This window comes from Thunnus maccoyii, chromosome 1 (assembly GCF_910596095.1).
Source record: "Thunnus maccoyii chromosome 1, fThuMac1.1, whole genome shotgun sequence".
NCBI lineage: Eukaryota > Metazoa > Chordata > Actinopteri > Scombriformes > Scombridae > Thunnus > Thunnus maccoyii.
In genome coordinates, this window is record NC_056533.1 from 38,648,399 (window position 1) to 38,666,073 (window position 17,675).

At 39.1% G+C, this 17,675-nt stretch overlaps 1 long non-coding RNA gene across 1 annotated transcript; it reads left to right on the plus strand.

The window, feature by feature from the left end:
* Nucleotides 1-1,450: 1,450 nt before the first annotated feature.
* Nucleotides 1,451-6,206, plus strand: LOC121903860. Its single transcript, XR_006098112.1, has 3 exons — nucleotides 1,451-2,004; nucleotides 3,950-4,030; nucleotides 5,907-6,206. It is a non-coding gene; the product is annotated as an uncharacterized LOC121903860 (long non-coding RNA).
* The last annotated feature ends 11,469 nt before the right edge of the window (nucleotides 6,207-17,675 follow it).

The following is a 17,675-nucleotide window of genomic DNA, read 5'->3' on the forward strand; positions in this document are numbered from 1 at the left end:
ACTTCCTTGGTTTTTGTTGTTCTCCTTCTGATGCCATCAGACTTCTTCTGTTTTTAGTTGGACTTTTTGAGGGACTCTTTCATTTGTGTTGCTATTATGTTTCCTGCTTTTGGTTTTCTCTGTGTATTCCTCCTGTGTTTTTTGTGTCACTTGTTTGTTTATTTTAGTTCCTGTTTTATGTTGAAATATTTCCTCCTTGTGTCTGGTGACTTTACTTCCTGTGTTTGATTATTTCATGTGTCTCACCTGTGATTCATTTGCAATCACTCCCTGTGTATTTATAGTCCAGTTTTTAGTTCGGTCTTTGTCGAGTTGTCTGCTTTTGTTCGATGTTCCTGGTTAGTGTTCCTGTGTCTCCTGCGTTCTGGTTTGTTCCTGTGACTTTTTGCATTTTCATTAAATATTTCTGCATCGGATTTTCCCTGCCTACCGTCTCTGCACTGGGGTCTACCTGCTCCACTCACCCAGCTCTTTGACAAAATAATGAAATATTTACTGACAAGACAAAGACGTCGATCTGTAAGATGTCATAACATCAGCTAACGACATGAACGCTCATCTTCACCACTTCCAGACAGACGTGATGAATAAGAAAACACTGACAGAGAACCAAATAACACCGCTGACATGTGCGAGCTAAAGAAATAACAAAAACAATGAGAAACGTCATTGTGACCGAGTTACGGACGTTTTCTGCAGCTGAAGGAAGTCTTTAGAAAGTTGGTTCAGAAACAAAATCTGCTGTTTAGTGATTTTATTGGACAGAAGTGAGAGAACTGTTAATGTTCAACAGTTGTTTGCATATTTAAAGTGGAGGACTTTGATTTTAATTTTAGGTTTCTATTCTGAATTACAGATTATTTCTTTAACCTCACTTTTTCTTATTTTACTATTTATTTGTTTTATTTTGGGGAAATATTATTCTCCCTTAGCCGTATATAGAGTTGTTCTTTTGATTTTAACACTTGTCATTTAACCTTTAATTGTATTGAATCGTCCCATCTATAGTACACAGTATATGCTGTATACACACACACACACCTGAACGCGGGTTGAAGCGTCTCTGAGGCCTCTGCAGTAACTCGACAGTGACGGAGCTGTCGCGCCCGTCAGCGCAGGTCTTATCTGGACTGGTGGTTTCCAGGCCAACAGTGTGGGAGCTGCTGGCCAGAAACTGTGGCGTTTGAAATTGATTAACTCATTTATATTCATGCTGCTGCTTCTTTGAGCCAAGACAAAGAGGAAGTCCCTTCAGCAGAACAAGGAGGACAGCAGAAGAATAAATCACTGACAATGGCTTCTTTTAACACACCGATGCATGTGCAATGAAGTTCATTTTGTCAGCCTGTTATTACTTTTACAAAACCTGTAAAAATTTGGAAAAGAACAATGTGTCAGAGCCCACCTGGACTCATCAAATCCTGTTAGTGGCAACCGGAAATGACACAGCGGCACCGTCGTCTGCACTGAAGATCTCAGAGACAACAGCTAAGTGTTTCTGTTGTTCAAAATTAAAAGAATATAATTTAATAATTAACTTAACAGGTTCAATAACAGGATAAAAGCTGAGATAGTCGTGTTTTTAGCTTATTTGCATTGCAAACCTCGAAGTGAACATGGGAACGTTTGTAATATTCAAGCTTCAAAGCAAACAACGCAGTAATTAAACTAACACCTTTAAAAGCCGTATAGAAGCCAAAATAGTGTTGTAATTAATTTACACTCCCAACCTGAGGAGAGAACAAGTACACGTTAGTAATAATCAAACTTCAAAGCAAACAACAGAATAATTAAAGAAACAGCTTGTAAAACGGTATAAAAACCGACATAGTGATAGTCTGTAGTTTTACTTTTCAAAGTTAAAAGAAGAAACATAAAAATTGAAGAAAGTTGAAAAGTTTTAAAGCAGAGATTGTCTTTTATTTTCAGAGAAAAGTTCACAGTTCAGCATTCAAGATGGAGGAGAACGGAGGTGGAGGAGATGATACATCACCAGTATACAAGGTGGGTGAGTTCCTCCATGATGTGTTCATCCTGTTCCACTCCTCATGCATTGAAGACCTTCAGGTATTCTTCAACTTGGAGTACGACCTGGATGTCATCAATTTGTGATCCAAATTGATGACATCAAAGGGTTATGAAAGGGTTGCTCTACCTGCACCTGCCATTCCAGCAACTACAAGACGCTTAAAAAGCATTTCAGTCACATCAGTGCACAGGAAGAGTCAAATCTGCATCATATCCATGGAACTACGTTCTGGACATAATCACAATTCCCAGCCAGACCCCAGGATGAGTTTACAGCAGGGGTGTTACGTCCCCAGTCTAGGGGAAACCTGGACATAACATGTTTAGAGCCCCCGCTCTTCCCAGGTCCAAGAATGGTCAGCCCGACAACCATCAAAGTTCACTGTAGCAGTTTATTTTGCAGAACTGAGCGATGCCCAAAACAACAAACAAAACTAAACTAAACCCCCACCCTAAAACGTCCCTATCAAAAAACAAAATAGAAACAAAAGACAAAGCATAACCTAACTCCTAATGAAGAAAAACAGGAGAAAAAAGTTCACATACACAAAAAAAGGGCTTCTCGCTCCTACAAATTGAACTGCTACCTAAGTTTGTGCAAATATTTACAATGTACAAGAACTATCATCTAATGGAGAAGAGCATGCCTCGCAGACCTGGCTGACATTAAATCTGTAGCACTTTACCACTCCTGTACATGACTAACACCCACACACTACGACTAGCAGGATGGGCCTCCATTGTTGGACATGGGAGAGAGAGAGGGTGGGAGCCGGCATCAGCTGGTGTTTAAATCATCCGAGAGAGAGCAGTTATTGTAAAAATAGAAATACAGATGGCCCGCAGGAGCAAAAAAACACAAGGGTCATAACAGGAGGCAAAACCAAACTGCACCAACTGCCACCAGAAGATCGAAGAAGGGGGACGATGCCAAAAAAAAAACAATCCTCCACAGTGTCTCCAACATTAATGTCCCTGAACAGGACAAACTCTTCATCCTCAACATGCTAGACAGCTGCATGAAAGAGGTGAGTGTGACTCTACATGAAGAGCAAGGAGGACAATAAGCACAGTTGGTGCTCCCGCGGGCTGTCCGGAGGGTTCACGTGTACCTGAAGGACTCTGACATGCAGCTGCTGTGGGCGACAGTTGGGCTGCAGGAGTCGGTCGGCCTCCGTGGTTCAGTGTTCAGTGAGCTCGAGCTGGCAGGACGTTGTAGACTCACTGCAGGCTTGGATACAAAGCTTAAGGCTCAAGTTTTTCCCTGACATCAAGTACCTGGACATCAGGAAGAGGACTATGTGGAGATCCAGCAGCCTGACAGACTTATTTTATGTGTGTGTGTGGAAGAAAAGATGCAGGACGGTTCTGCAGAGCTCACTGAGAGCTGAAACTTTGGATGATCGATCTGGAGGTATCATTATGATAATTAAACCTTCGGATGCTCTTATTAAACGCTTTGTGATTTGACACAATGTGATGAAGTGGCGGCCGAACCATCCCCGGCTCTGTGTTGTGACATCACACCGACTCTCCTCGTTAGACTAATTGAGCAGCGCCGTCGAGCCAAAGGCGCCTCAGATCAGAAAAATGGTGAACAGCTTAGTGAGCAGTGTGGAGCATCAATAACATCCAGGCTGCTGATACACACTGCAGCTGCTGCCTGTGTGTGTGTGTGTGTGTGTGTGAATGTGTGTGTTGTGGCCAAACTTTTTGTTTATGAAGCTGATGTGTGCTTTAGTATTAAACTCGTGTTTACTGGTTAAAGTAGATTTTGTGTGTTTTTTCCAAAGTTTTAGTGACCTGAGGGCCTCCAACAGCTCGAGGGACATATGAGAAAACAAGACAAGTTTTATAGTGAGACTGTAACAAGTGCTGAATCCAGGATTCATTTAATTCTGTTTATCTGTTATTTTAATAGGAAGGAAACATTATTTGAAGAGGAACAGACTTTAACTTCAATACAAAGACAGAGAGGAAAGGAAACAAGTCTTCAAATCAGGTGAAACACTTCAGATATCTGAAATATGGTCAATTTTATTTATATCACCCAATATCACAGATCACACATGAGCCTCAGGGGGCTTTACAATCTGTACAGCAACACGACATCATCTATCTAAATAAGGAAAAACTATATGGACAGACAGGAAATAGATGTCGTGAGTGCAGAATAGATTGAGAAAGAAAAATGACAGAAATCGCTGCTAACAGCTGTTATTCACTGACTGAGTGATTAGCGACAGCTAAGGGTCCGATACAGTAACTTAGCTGTGATGCTAACAAGCAACCAGGATGCATCTGGTAATGTGTTTGGTTGCTATTAGTGGTAATTATGATAAAAATCAACCCAGTTATGTGAGACTGTAACAGGTAGTTTGTTGACTGGTAACTGAGAGGCTAAACTATAGTAGCAGGATTTCACTTCTTTTTCTCCTTCTTTACTCCAAATGTCAACTTCTCAAATCCATCCATACATGTTGGAGAGTGAACAACCCGACGTCATCACGAGGAGGAAGTAGAGGTTCAAGCCCTGACTTTTGACTTTCAGGGAGCATTTTAACACAAGTTTTTCACCCTGTTTAAACATCCGTCATCAGAACAGGATATAAATAACAGAAAATCACAAAAAGCAGAATACGTCGCCTTTAATCTTCCTGCCAGAACCTGAAACTTTCATGCTCACACTGTACAGATTCAACTGAGCATCCACAACATGGAGCACACACTGAATGTCAGCATGAAACTCCCTGTCAGTTTATTCAGTGACAATCCTAATAAAGTTTATTCAAACAAGACAATGTAGACGAAAAGAGAAAGAGAGGCAGCGTTACTTTTTGTGATTCTGCTATGAAAAAATATGAAGCTTCAGATGTTTGGAAGATGCAGAAATACGATCAGTTTAATATCACAGCGTTTCAGTCAGACAACCAATAATATTAAAACAAGTCGAACTGAGCTTTTGACAGCTGCATGTTGGGAAATCAGACTGTGAAACTGCTCAAACTGCAGACAAACACCCAACTAACCCTCATGACCTCAAACTGACCTCAAACTGCACATCATATGACTCAAGAGGCGACTAATTCAGAAGCTTTTTAGATCTGTGTGAAAGTTGCTGCAGTGAAAAACGCCTTCATCGACACTCATCACTGTTAAGTAGATCTAATAAAGTCTCCTCTGCTAACTACTGACAAACTAGATTTGCAGTCCAGTGAAACTAGACTTCCTCGTCCTCTTGTTCACAACAACTAAATCAGATTTGGTGAGCTTGTGTCGCCTCGGGTCTGCAGCAGTTACACTTCCCTCCCACTGACTTCTAAAGCATCAATACAACTTCCTGTTTCCTCCCTCCCCCCGCATCACTGTCCCTGACAGCCTAAACAAGGACTCATATGGAAAACATTTATAGATTTGAACACTCTTCATCGCTTATTCATATACTGAGCGAACATGACAGGGAGCGAGGTGACGATAGTGCCGATATCTCAGGAAAATAAATGTCACCGCCTCTTTCAGTCACAGCCGTCACCGCACACACGCCACCTCTCGCCTCCACGTCTTCTGCGTGTCATCTCAGATTAATGGCCCGTGGAGAGCTGCAGAGGAGGAACGTTTTCCACCGCGTTTCACAGAGTTAATCTCGGCGGCGGCGGCGGCGGCGGCGTGTTGTCAACACAGCAGATGTGGGGCGATTTCCCCCGGGGGCCGTCGTGTTTCTCTCTCTCTCTCTCTCAGTTTCTAGGAGGAAGGAAAAATGATAATAATTGTCATAAAATTGTTACTAAGCAGAGGTGATTTATACTATTTCTATTGATTTCTATGAAACCAATAAAAGCAAACAAATAGACGCAAACAAGAAGCTTTTTGTTTTGCAGAGGAAGTCTCATCAGTAATCTCAGGAGTCCCGTTAGATTCCTGCAGGACAACAAACAGAAGACAATTAAACTGTGTCATTAGGATCAAACAGCCTCAGCAGGGAGTGTGTGTGTGTGTGTGTGTGTGTGTGTGTGTGTGTGTGTGTGTGTGTGTGTGTGTGTGTGTGTGCGTGCGTGCGTGCAGGTTGTAATGTTTCATCATATTCACCAAAAACAAACCTAACTGATGGATGAACTTTTCTTTTTTAATGAGGTTAAATTTAAAGATCCCCTCCAGACATGTTTTAAGATGTATATAAAATGAAGTTTAATTATATAAAATGGTGTAATTCTTGTAACTTTGTGTAACATTAATCATGTCATGTTTTTTTGTAAGATGTATATTTTCATTGTCGTACCCTTTGTAAAATGTTCACTTTGAGAAAATGAAGACTGTGATAATTAGTCATGTGACTCGGATGTATTTATCACAGCTGTGAGTATTCAGCAGTCGTACTGAGCGAACCTGAAGAAGTTACTGGCGAAACGCGTTGTTCGTTCTTAATAAAGTCACAATAAAGTCGTTACAGTGTGCGGTGGTTCATTTTGATTTTCACCTTATATGTTCGTGCAAAAGACTGGCTGTGCATGAGGAGTTCTGTCCTATGTATATAAAATACTAATAATTTGTGTTTGATACGGTTTATTCACAAAAAAGTCCTTTAAAAACCCTTAAAATGACGTCATCTCCTGCTTCCTCATTGAAAAATCCAGAATATGTGAATCAGATGTTTCCTCCTTCGCTGTAAAGTTCATTCTCAGTGTTTGTTTCCACATCACACTTGTGTTAATTTCATACTGGACCACGACTGGCTTCAAACCAGTTCTGATGTCACAAATCAGCAGATGGATGTGAAAACAAACTCTGCAAAGAGACGAACAAACATCCAACCAAAGAAACAAGAAGAAAAAACACATCTTTGGATGGAGAGGGACTTTAAAGATCGTCCTGTTTGGAAACTAGGAAATGCATAAAGTTGTCAAATGAGTGAAACCAGTGAGACCAATAAGACCATTTCCTTTGTTTTGGTCCCCACCTGCTGTTTTCACATCTGTCCAAACTCATCTTGCCAAGGAGAGAAAAACAAGTCCAATTCAACCGGATTAAACAAAACAGAACAAACTGCCATTTTTTTTAATGACTCACAAAATACAAACAGAAAAAGACAAAAAAAATCCACAATTCTGACAAATAATCAACAAACAAGCCCCTTACGAAAAAAACACGTGAGTCATCACATGTGAAGTGCTGTTTCACATGTGATAACTCACATGTGTTTTAACATGTGAAATGTTCAGGGGCACATGTGGTTGTCGGACGTTTCACATGTGATGCATTCAAGGGCACATGTGGTTTTCGGACATTTCACATGTGAAACTTCAGGGGCACATGTGATACATTCAAGGGCTCATGTGGTTTTCGGACGTTTCACATGTGATGCATTCAAGGGCACATGTGATGCATTCAAGGGCACATGTGGTTTTCGGACATTTCACATGTGAAACTTCAGGGGCACATGTGATGCATTCAAGGGCACATGTGGTTTTCAGACATTTCACATGTGAAACTTCAGGGGCACAAATGTTTCACTTTACATGTGATATCCTTTTCACATGTAAAGTTTGTATTCACATGTAAAGCTAAAAACATGTCTTTTTTCACATGTGAATTTTAAGATACTTGTACATGTGAACTGAGACATTTCACATGTGAAAGACTGAGTTTCACATGTGCTTTTTTCGTAAGGGGTGAGTCCGTCCATTTCTAACGTCCTCCGAACCAATTTATAAATCTAAACCAACCTTTTAGCCACGCAGCCTTTAAACAGTATCAGTTATAAAAACTGTTACTATCCTTTAATTTTCTCTGTACTTTCATCTTACAGCTCAGGTCACATGCGGTATAAATACCACAGAAGAAGAAGAAAGTTATTAGCTTAAGTGAGAGAAGAGAAAATAAATAATTAAATGAGGCTCTTGGATTTTTCTTCCTTTCTTCCCCTGTAGTGACATTAAGTACTCTTCCGCTGGCGTCCATGTTTCAGCGTATTCTGTCTCATTATTTTGCAGTTTGAAAGCTTCTTTTTTCCAACTTAATCATTTCTGTAGCTTCAGTTGCTTCCACTCTGTCTGAGCTGCTGGTGTGTGTGTGTTTTAAAACCATCCAGTTATTCATGATTTCCTCTTTTTTTTTGTGACTGTACATAATGAGAGAAAAAGATATTTTTTATTCTTTGAAGATACTCTGCTGAAGTTATGCAAATCTTCCCAGTATACATACTGGTGGTGTGAATGGAGGTTTTTATGTGTTGCACCAAACCAAAGATTTTTAATTTTATTTACTCTCATCTCTTATGTCCGTTTCATCCTTAGTTTATTTTTTGTACAACAGAAAGACTATCTGGTGTTTTTCTTCATATCATTCGAGGAAATATCATCCTCTAGTTTATGAAGGTTCCCTGATATTTTATATATTTGACTTCCAACAACCTTGTTTAATACCTGAATGTAAAATGAGAGGTTTTGAAATGAGGTCGTTGGTTCTTATTGAAGCCAAAGGCATCGAATCCATCATCCTGATCCACAGCATGACGTTGTTACTAAACCCGTTTTTCTGCAGGGTATTAAGCAGAAAAGGCCGTTCAGGTCGATCAAAGGCTTTTTTAAGTACACAGTGCTGCCGGATGATACTGAATAATTTCATAGTGTTATCAGATGAATGTTTGGTGTCTGTCAGCTAATGAACTAATCTTACTGCAAGAATTTTATTATCTAAATTTGCTAAAGCTATTGGAAGATAGTTATTACACATTAAATAGTTTTTATCTTTTTTATGAATTAAAATAACATGAGAATAGTGAAACACAGGTGAAAAACTTCCAAATAATGTTCGATACGTCTGCAACTGTAGAGACAGATCTTCACTAAACACTTGGAGATTTATTTTTAGAAAATGTGTTAATAGTTTTATTTATTTCAAATATAGTTATTGGCTGTTCCAATGCATTTTTCTTCCTCTGATAAGCAGAGAAGATTAATATTATTAATCTTATTATTATGATCTTCATAAAAGTCTCATAAAAAGGTTTTATTTATTTGATCTGGATCAGTGGTAATTAAGTTATTTGGTAATATAATGCAAGCTATAATAGACTTATTAATTACATACTTCAGTCCATATTTCATCTTTATATTCATTTGACATTGAACTTTGTAACAACTTGATTTCTTCTTGTTGCTGCTTTTTATTCTTTATGCATCTGATCCTGATTAATTCCCCTCTAAAGCATTTTGAGGTTTCTCGTATCAGTGGAACGTCTGGAATAGAATTCTGGTTTTATGTCCATAAAAGTATGAAAGTATTCACTTATTTGCTTTTTAATTTCTGGATCTTCAAATAGGGAATTATTGACCTTCCTGTGGGCCATTGGTCCCCCGTTACCATCAAACTCTGTTGTGCAGAGGCAAAGAGTCATATTCAACTAATGCAGTAAAAACCAGTTCATCATTACTTTAAGACATGAAGAGTGAAGGAAGAGCCGCCAACAAGCATAAACTCCTTCGAGACGGTTGGAAAATCATCCAGGTGACGACATCATGAAGCTGGTTGAGATACGCCACCAGTCCGCAACGCCGTCATCAAACCTTTGACTGGTACTGATCTTTAAAAGCCACCGTCATCTGAATACAGAACATATAATCTTAAATATATATTTCAGCTTCACTGCATAACTGCCCAGTGTCCAGAGGAGAAAGGTTTACATGTAAAGCTCCGTGGCAATTGATGGAAAGTGCAGTAAAGTAAAAATTAAGTTTTTGTACATTTTACAGGTAATTTTAGGGATATTTCTTCATTTTGCAGGATTTGCATGGTAAATGTTGTCCAGGTGGGAACTTGGGAGTTTTACAAAAAAGGCAAAGCAGCTGCAGAAATAATCACCTACAATTAATTCACTTCAGACATTTTTATAGGACCTGATCAGACCTCCGGCTGTGATGCATTTCCTGGTAAATGAAACCAGCTGGAAAACAAAGGAGTTGAATTAAATGCAATGACTTGAAATTGAAGCACTCGAACACCTGAATACATATTATGAGACCCCTTGAAAGCTGATTGCTGTAAAATTATCGCTCACTGCCTGCGGTTCGCTCACCAGCAGGCGAAGGAGCCGCGACCCACTGGGTTTTCATGGGAACACAGGTGAAGGAAATCACAGGCTGCACTTCAATAAAAATGATGCTTAAAGTGTTTTATCACCTGTTGTGTTGAGACAATATTCTCTCCTTTTTTTTTTAAACAAATTTCATCGGTTATTCAACAGAATAACTGGTGAGAAGCAGGAACGGACACAAACGCAGGGACAGAAAGCAAAGTAGGTCTGAAGGACAACTCTTTATTAGACGTCAACAGCAAACTGGAGAGTAGCGTTATTCGGCAAAACACAAATGGTGGGTTTTTTTTTACAAATATTTGTTTCATACAAATATTTCAAAAATTATTTGTTTTCAGGAAGAAAAATAAACCATGTCAAACACCAGCATGCAGGTCGGTTACCTCAGTTATCTCAGTGTCTCTCCTCTCCTCCACTGTGACGTCTATCAGCAGGTCTCAGTGAGGGGAGTCACATCCACCTGCTACATGACGCACATTTCCTAATTTGGACATCACTCTCAGAGTTGGGAGTGTTCCCCAGAGATAAAGCTGAGCTCTACTGACACAAGCTTCATGAATACTTATTGTAACACTTCAAAAATTTCTAAAATTAAAAGTGTAATAAAAACAAAAACAGGATTTTTAAGCCTCTGTCCACTTTTATTCGAATACAAATACAAATAATTTTGCTGCCCCAACAAATACAGATACAAATACAAATACTGGGGTCTCTGCACATCTCTAGTCACTACAGTGGACAGCTGTTCCAAAGCTGTTTTCTTATATATGCATGGGGTTTTAATGGTATAGTTGCACATCAGCCAACACAGTGGACTCTAGTGTGTCTTCCCATATGCTGCCATCCACTGGCCGGCCTTTGTAAGTGCAATACAAATTTCTCAAAACCAAGATGGCCGCTTGCCAACCGGAAATGCTCAACAGCTCAGGAACATCTTGCCAATCCTTCTATAGTAACAGACCCTTGCAGGTAAATAAAATTTTGTAACATCAAGTAACAACTAAGGAGTAATACAATTGTTAAAATTTCCAAGTATTGATTTTATATTTGGAGAAAATGACGATTAATCATCTGTCCACTAAGTTGGACAAAGTCCTGGAAAAATGCGTGTTTAAAAAAAAAAAAGTTCAAAATGTTCAGATTTTTTTTTTCATGCCTAAAGAGGAATAAAAACACTGACTGATCATAATTCATGCATGAAAGGGTTAAATACAAACTAATAAAGGAATGGTTAACAGGTGACTGGACACAAGGGCAGGCTGTGAGTGATTGGCCGAGGGGAAACGCAGGAAAACCAGAAAAATCCAAATCCAGGCAACATAAGTGCAACACAGAAAACCCCAAAGAACAAAAACACAAAGAGTCAAATAAACAAACGAAGTCCAGGCAGGATGTGATGATATCTGAACGCTATATTCTAAGATTCAACAGGCTTTGAACATAGATGACTGGATGAATGAGTGTCATCCAGTGCATAAACACTCCATTGCTGCTTCACATTAAATATGCGCTCAACTGTCTTCCTCTACTATGAAATTCACAGGTGTAGATATTTGAAATCCAACTGAAATGAATAACGTACATATCTGCTCACTTGTCCCGTGTTCTCTCTGAGAAAAAAATCAGACACCAAAAGGGGAGAAATTATATTCCAGATTCTTTGATTTCATGATGACGCCCTCCAGTTTTACATTATGTTGATTAAATAACGTTCCATCATCAGCATCACGTAGCCGGAGTCTTTATTTACATACAGCAAATCAAATCTTTACATAAAGTGAGAACAGACGGTCACACTGAGACTGCAAACATGATTAAATCAGTCGGACTATAAGACAAAATTAAAATTCTGCACAAGACTTAAATAAAATTCAAAATAAATAAGATAAAGAGCTTATTGTTAGACCACATGGCAGGTGGCAGAAATACATCATCATCAGTCAACAAGATACATCTGGCAAAAATGTTTATATTAATATTACAAATTATAATTTTTCTTGCTTCAGTTCAGGTCTGGAAGTCGGTTTATATACAGATGAACTGGAGGAGGATTATTCATATTATTGGCTTATAAATGATTTATAAAATATTTATTAACTATGAATAAAACCATTAATCAATGTTTATAAAGGGTGACTCTCTATCTTATTATCTTGATCTTAATAAAACTGAAAAAGTCGACGTTGTGTGTCCATGTGCTGCTCTGAACGCATTAACTGCTGTTTCCTTTGTTATGGAAATTCACTGTTTTTCTCCTTTAAAGATAAAAATTGTTTTCTGCCACACGCACACACTCCTTGATGAATCTGAGACGATGACATCTCATGAGTGGATTGGGCGGATTGGAAGGATTTAGCAGTCGTTCTGTATCCGAGCCATGACTGGTAGATTACAAGATCATTTAACCCTGTAATCACCACCAATCCTGTTATCTGAGGATGAAAAGGAGGGATGTGATGCTGTTGTCTGAAACCTGCTGCTGCTGCTGCTGCTGCTGCTGCTGTGTTGGTGTCGTTTCACAAAGACTCAAAGACAACAAAGGCGACTTCAAACATCTCTGGCAGCTCGAATCAGTTTACATCAGAGCTTACATCACACATACATGTGCACTGTAGCATCTCCCGCTCTTTTCTTATCAGCAACAAATCTCATGTTCAGACCCAAACCAACAATGAACTGATCTACTAACAAGTATCATCTGATACATCAAGTCAAATCAATTTTATTTGTATAGCCCAGCATCACTAATCTCAGATTTGGCTCAGGGAGCTTTATGATCTGTACACCCTCGATTTGAATCAAGAAAAACTCCATAAAAAGCCCCTTAAATGGGGGAAAATATGGAAGAAACCTCAGGAAGAGCAACAGAGGAAGGATCTCTCTCCCAAGACGGACAGACAGGAAATAGATGTGCGTAGAGAATAGAACACAAATTACAGAAATACAACACGGACAAACTTATAATGGATTTAACATATATATGTATGTGATCAAGAGGACGCCGAGCAGCTTCCAAGTGCCGCCAAACGGAATAAGACCTGAGCAACGTGAGCTCCATCACCATATCTTACTCCTCTGTGCTGTAGACCTCCGTTTTTGTCCAAAAACTATTAAAAACCCGTCAGTGAGCCGCAACGCTGCACTGGATGAAATGTTCCTTCATCACCATGAACACACATCCCACACACACACACACACACACACACACACACACACACACACACACTTCTGCTGCCAAAAATACTCACCAGAGCACCGAATGTAGATTCATCCACCGCTGAAAATAGTCCCCAACAATCACACCATTTCCTCCTGTTTGTTGGAAATAATAATGTATATGTGAGGCTTTTTTATAAACGGGAAATCATGCACATGTTCAGGTCTATATTTATATTCTGGGGCTCTACTGGAATATCTTTGCATGATTTCCAGTTTGGTTTGTAGACTGCTGCCTCTCAGTCTGGGTTTATATTTTTAGTGTTTCTGTCGTCGTTTGACTGTTGTTTATGTAAGCGGTGGTTTCTTGCGTTGTGTTATAAGCAAGAGGCTCAGACCAGGTTTGTCTTTGGAGGCGATCATTTATTCCAGCAACTGAGGACAGAAGTAAATAAAAGAAATCCTCGGGTCAATTGTGATGCTAACTCAGGCTCCTACACAAATTAAATAACACAGAGATGTGTTAGCATACTGTACAAGAAGTCCGTCCAAGCTAATAAACAAACTTACACCCGTAATTCAAAGGAGGGGGGGGGGGGGCACACTTTTGTGGGTGCAATGAACTCAGTCTTAAATGTTCCACCTGTTGACCCTGGAGGATTAGCAAATCAAGATTTAACTATTTACAAATTTTGTGTAATTATAATACATATGCTGCACAGTTTACAGACTTTATTTAGTGTCTTGGTTGTTTTGGATGTCTTTATGTTAGATCTCATGGTTTGGGTATTTTTAAGTTTGTTAGAGTTTAACTTTCACTAAATGGTGTGTTGTTGTTTTCCCCACAGAGCCGACAAAGGGTGAGGCTTAACAAAATGGGACAACCTCCTGATGAGCCTGATTGGTCAGCTTCAGGAAGCTTCCTCCGGCTCCGGAGGCGACGTAAACAAACTATAGTAGCAGGATTTCACTTCTTTTTGTCAACTTCTCAAATACATCCTCCTTGTCGGAGCTGAATCAGATCCAAAATATGTGAATCTTTGGTCATGTGTGAACAGTCTGACGTCATCACGAGGAGGAAGTAGAGGTAACAGAGCAGGCTCAAGCCCTGACTTTCAAATTGAAGTTGGCATTTCTACATACATTCACCGCAAGTTTTGGAACTTTAATCATGTTTAACTCAGATATCTCACTTTAAAACAGTATATAACTAACAGGAAACCACAGTAGGAACCAATGAGTTTGGAGCTGAGAGCTGCAAACGGAGTGAATTTGAGCGACGGAAAAGAAATTGTTTGTCTTGGTTTTTTCATGACATTTGTCGACAACAACAAAAATACAAAATAAGACCAGATTTAAAAGAACACACCACAGATTTAACACTGCACTCCGATAACACTGTCAGACTCACAATATGCAGCAGAAGCAGAGACGTCGTCTTTTTTATTCCAAAAAATCTTCTTCCTTGACAAAACCTGATATATTAATACATCGGTAATGTTGCTTAAAATGAGGTGCAACAAAACAGAATGACACCACTTATTTGAATTTTAATTAAAACGTCAGTTAAGTATTTTGTTAACAGAGTTTGAACCAGTTTAACAAAAATAACTGAATGCAGCCTCTCTGGGATACATTCTGCATGTAGGACAGCGACTGAAAAAAGAAATTGAATTACTGCGAGACAGGAGGTGGAAAAAAAAATAAAACAAAACAAAACAAAAAGAAAACAGTGTAATAATAAAAGCGGAGACAATCATTGTCGGGTTGGAAAATGGATTCCATTTGTGTCGGCGGCACATTTCATTGTATCTCAGACAATGAGTGACACAGTTCATGGTACCGAATTCATCAATTAATCTGCATCCACCTCCATCCATTCACTCCCTCCCTCCTCTCTCTCTCCCTCCTTTCTATTCTCTTCTTCTTCTATTGTATCCAAGGCGGATCTCATTTTTTTCATGTTACCGCTGAGTGGCACCTTTCCATTTTTAATCAAGGACTTCAGACCTAAAGATAGCACAGCTCTGTTATTGAATCATTCTATCCGTTTTCTGTCTTCATCATAAAGAATACATCCCATTGTTAAAAAATAGGTTCTCATTTGGAGGATCTAAATTGTAGTGCGGGAGAAGAATGGCTCTGTCATGTTACCACCACCCTCATCTCCTGTGTTCATTGTTGCTTCGCCTGCGCTGAGATTGACTTTCAATAGACGCCGAGGATAACATCAGTGTCAGAGCCAAAGCAATTCAATTTAAGAGCTCTGTCAGGTTGAAATATGATGAACTGCATTTGTCCCCGAGATTAAAACTAAATGAGTTGCTATTAGTCCAAAGAAAGGCGCCATTATTATGATCTGAGGTGACCTGAAGTGAAACGACAAGAAGAAGCAAAGGGTCAGGACATGTGAGAACTCAACAGAGAGAGAAGATTATCTCCAAGAAAATTAAAATTCCACTTTGTGTTCAAGGAATGATGTAAAGACTGTGTACACACATTACATACACACACACACACACATATATATACACTGTATATACACTACCAGTCAAACGTTTTTCAAGTCCAGTGAATAACCTTAAATGGTACAAAGGTAAGTAATAAAAACTCCAACATCTACCATCTTTCAACATCTAACATCTTTTCTGCAGCAATGGAAATGAAGTCTTGAAAGTTGATGCAAAGAATTCCTACAGGTGTCCCAACTTCAGCTGAATACTTCCAAACCTTCTGTATTGGTCATCCTGGACCATTAAAGGTACCTCAGCATCCTGAGGAGCCATGCAGCATCGTCTGGTCTACGCCTAGTTGGTCATGAGTTCATCCTGCAGCGAGATAATGATCCAAAACAAACCTCAGGCTGTCAGAACTACCTTTGAAGAAAAGAACATGACCGTAGGCTTCAGATCATGGAACCACCACAGTGATCGAGCTGGTTTTGGGATGAACTGGACAGAAACATGAAAAGCAAAGCAGCCCGCGAGTTCCAAACAGCGTTGGAAGAACTTTCCAAACAGTATTTATCCTCCATTGTAGTAAGAATGTGTGTTCGTCGGCTGTTCTACAGAAGGTGTCACTTGATGAGTCAAAAACTTAGATTAAAGGGTCCATATCACGCTTTTTGTGATTCTCTGTCATTTATATACTATTATGATGTTAAACGTGGTCAAAGTTGAAAAACTTGAGGTTAATGTATGTAGAAACACGACCAGGATCTTCCCCCAACCTGAACCAGGTCCTGCTAGTGCCTAAACATAATCATAAAACTGTTGCCTAATACATTTATTAACATTTTCTCATTGTGTTGACAGAAAACAGCATCGTGTTTCCATCAAGACGTATTTGTTGTTGCAGTTCAGTCGTATCTATATCTGTAATTGCAGGGTTAGTGGTGTTGTGTCAGACATGTTGGTTAAGACTTTCATGTTGAAGATGCTGTTTTCTCGTCTTCTGAGTTAACGATCGAGATGTTTGACCCGAGTGATCTGAATATATGTTTAATTGCATCACTCATGTAAACACTGTCAGTTAAAGTAAAGAAACATCGGAGTCTTTAACCTCTGTGATTAACATCATTTGGTGGTTTGTTGTCAGTGTCGACACTCAGCAAGACTCACTGCAGGCTGTAGTTTATACACACTATATGGCCAAAAGTATATAGACACCCCTGTGCACATGTGCCCTTTATGATTTGAGCCCCTCATTGTTCCAGACTGACCAAAACTATCTTTAACTGGGACAGAGCACATGATTATCTTTGGTCAAGAGAGGTTGCTGCAATATTTTCTCTTTCTGATGTACATTATATTTTCAGGAATAAATTGTAGTATAATATAAATATAGTAAAACAAAACCTACTAAAGATCCATTAGGCACTATGGAAGGAGGAGATTTGGAAAATATTTAGAAACTTTGTTAAAATCAAAGATGACAACACAAAACCAAACAAAAATGTTATTTTCAGAGAGGACAGAGGTCCCTGTGAGCTCAATTTAAAAAAGAGGACGAATTATCTGATTATAAAAAAAATCATTAATTTTCATATTTTTGATTTCTTCTCTTCTAATTGGAAATATTAAAATACTGAGCAGATCTGCATTTCCCTTTACCAAGGTGATGTCACTGGAGCAATATTTTTTGACCTACGTAAGGCTTTCAATTACTCAGTAAATTAAACTCTTCGGTTTTCTCCCCGTTTTGAAATTGTTTTCTTCCTACTAATCAAACAGACCTCAAGTAGTTAAAATTGGTCAAGAAACTTCTTCCCCCTCTTTGTGTGATATCGGGGTACCTCAGGGTAGTATTCTTGGTCCTTTACTCTTTGTCCTGCACATTAATGACTTCTGTCTCTGTCTCTTTGTATGCAGACGATACTGTAATATTCGTTTCCAATTTCTGA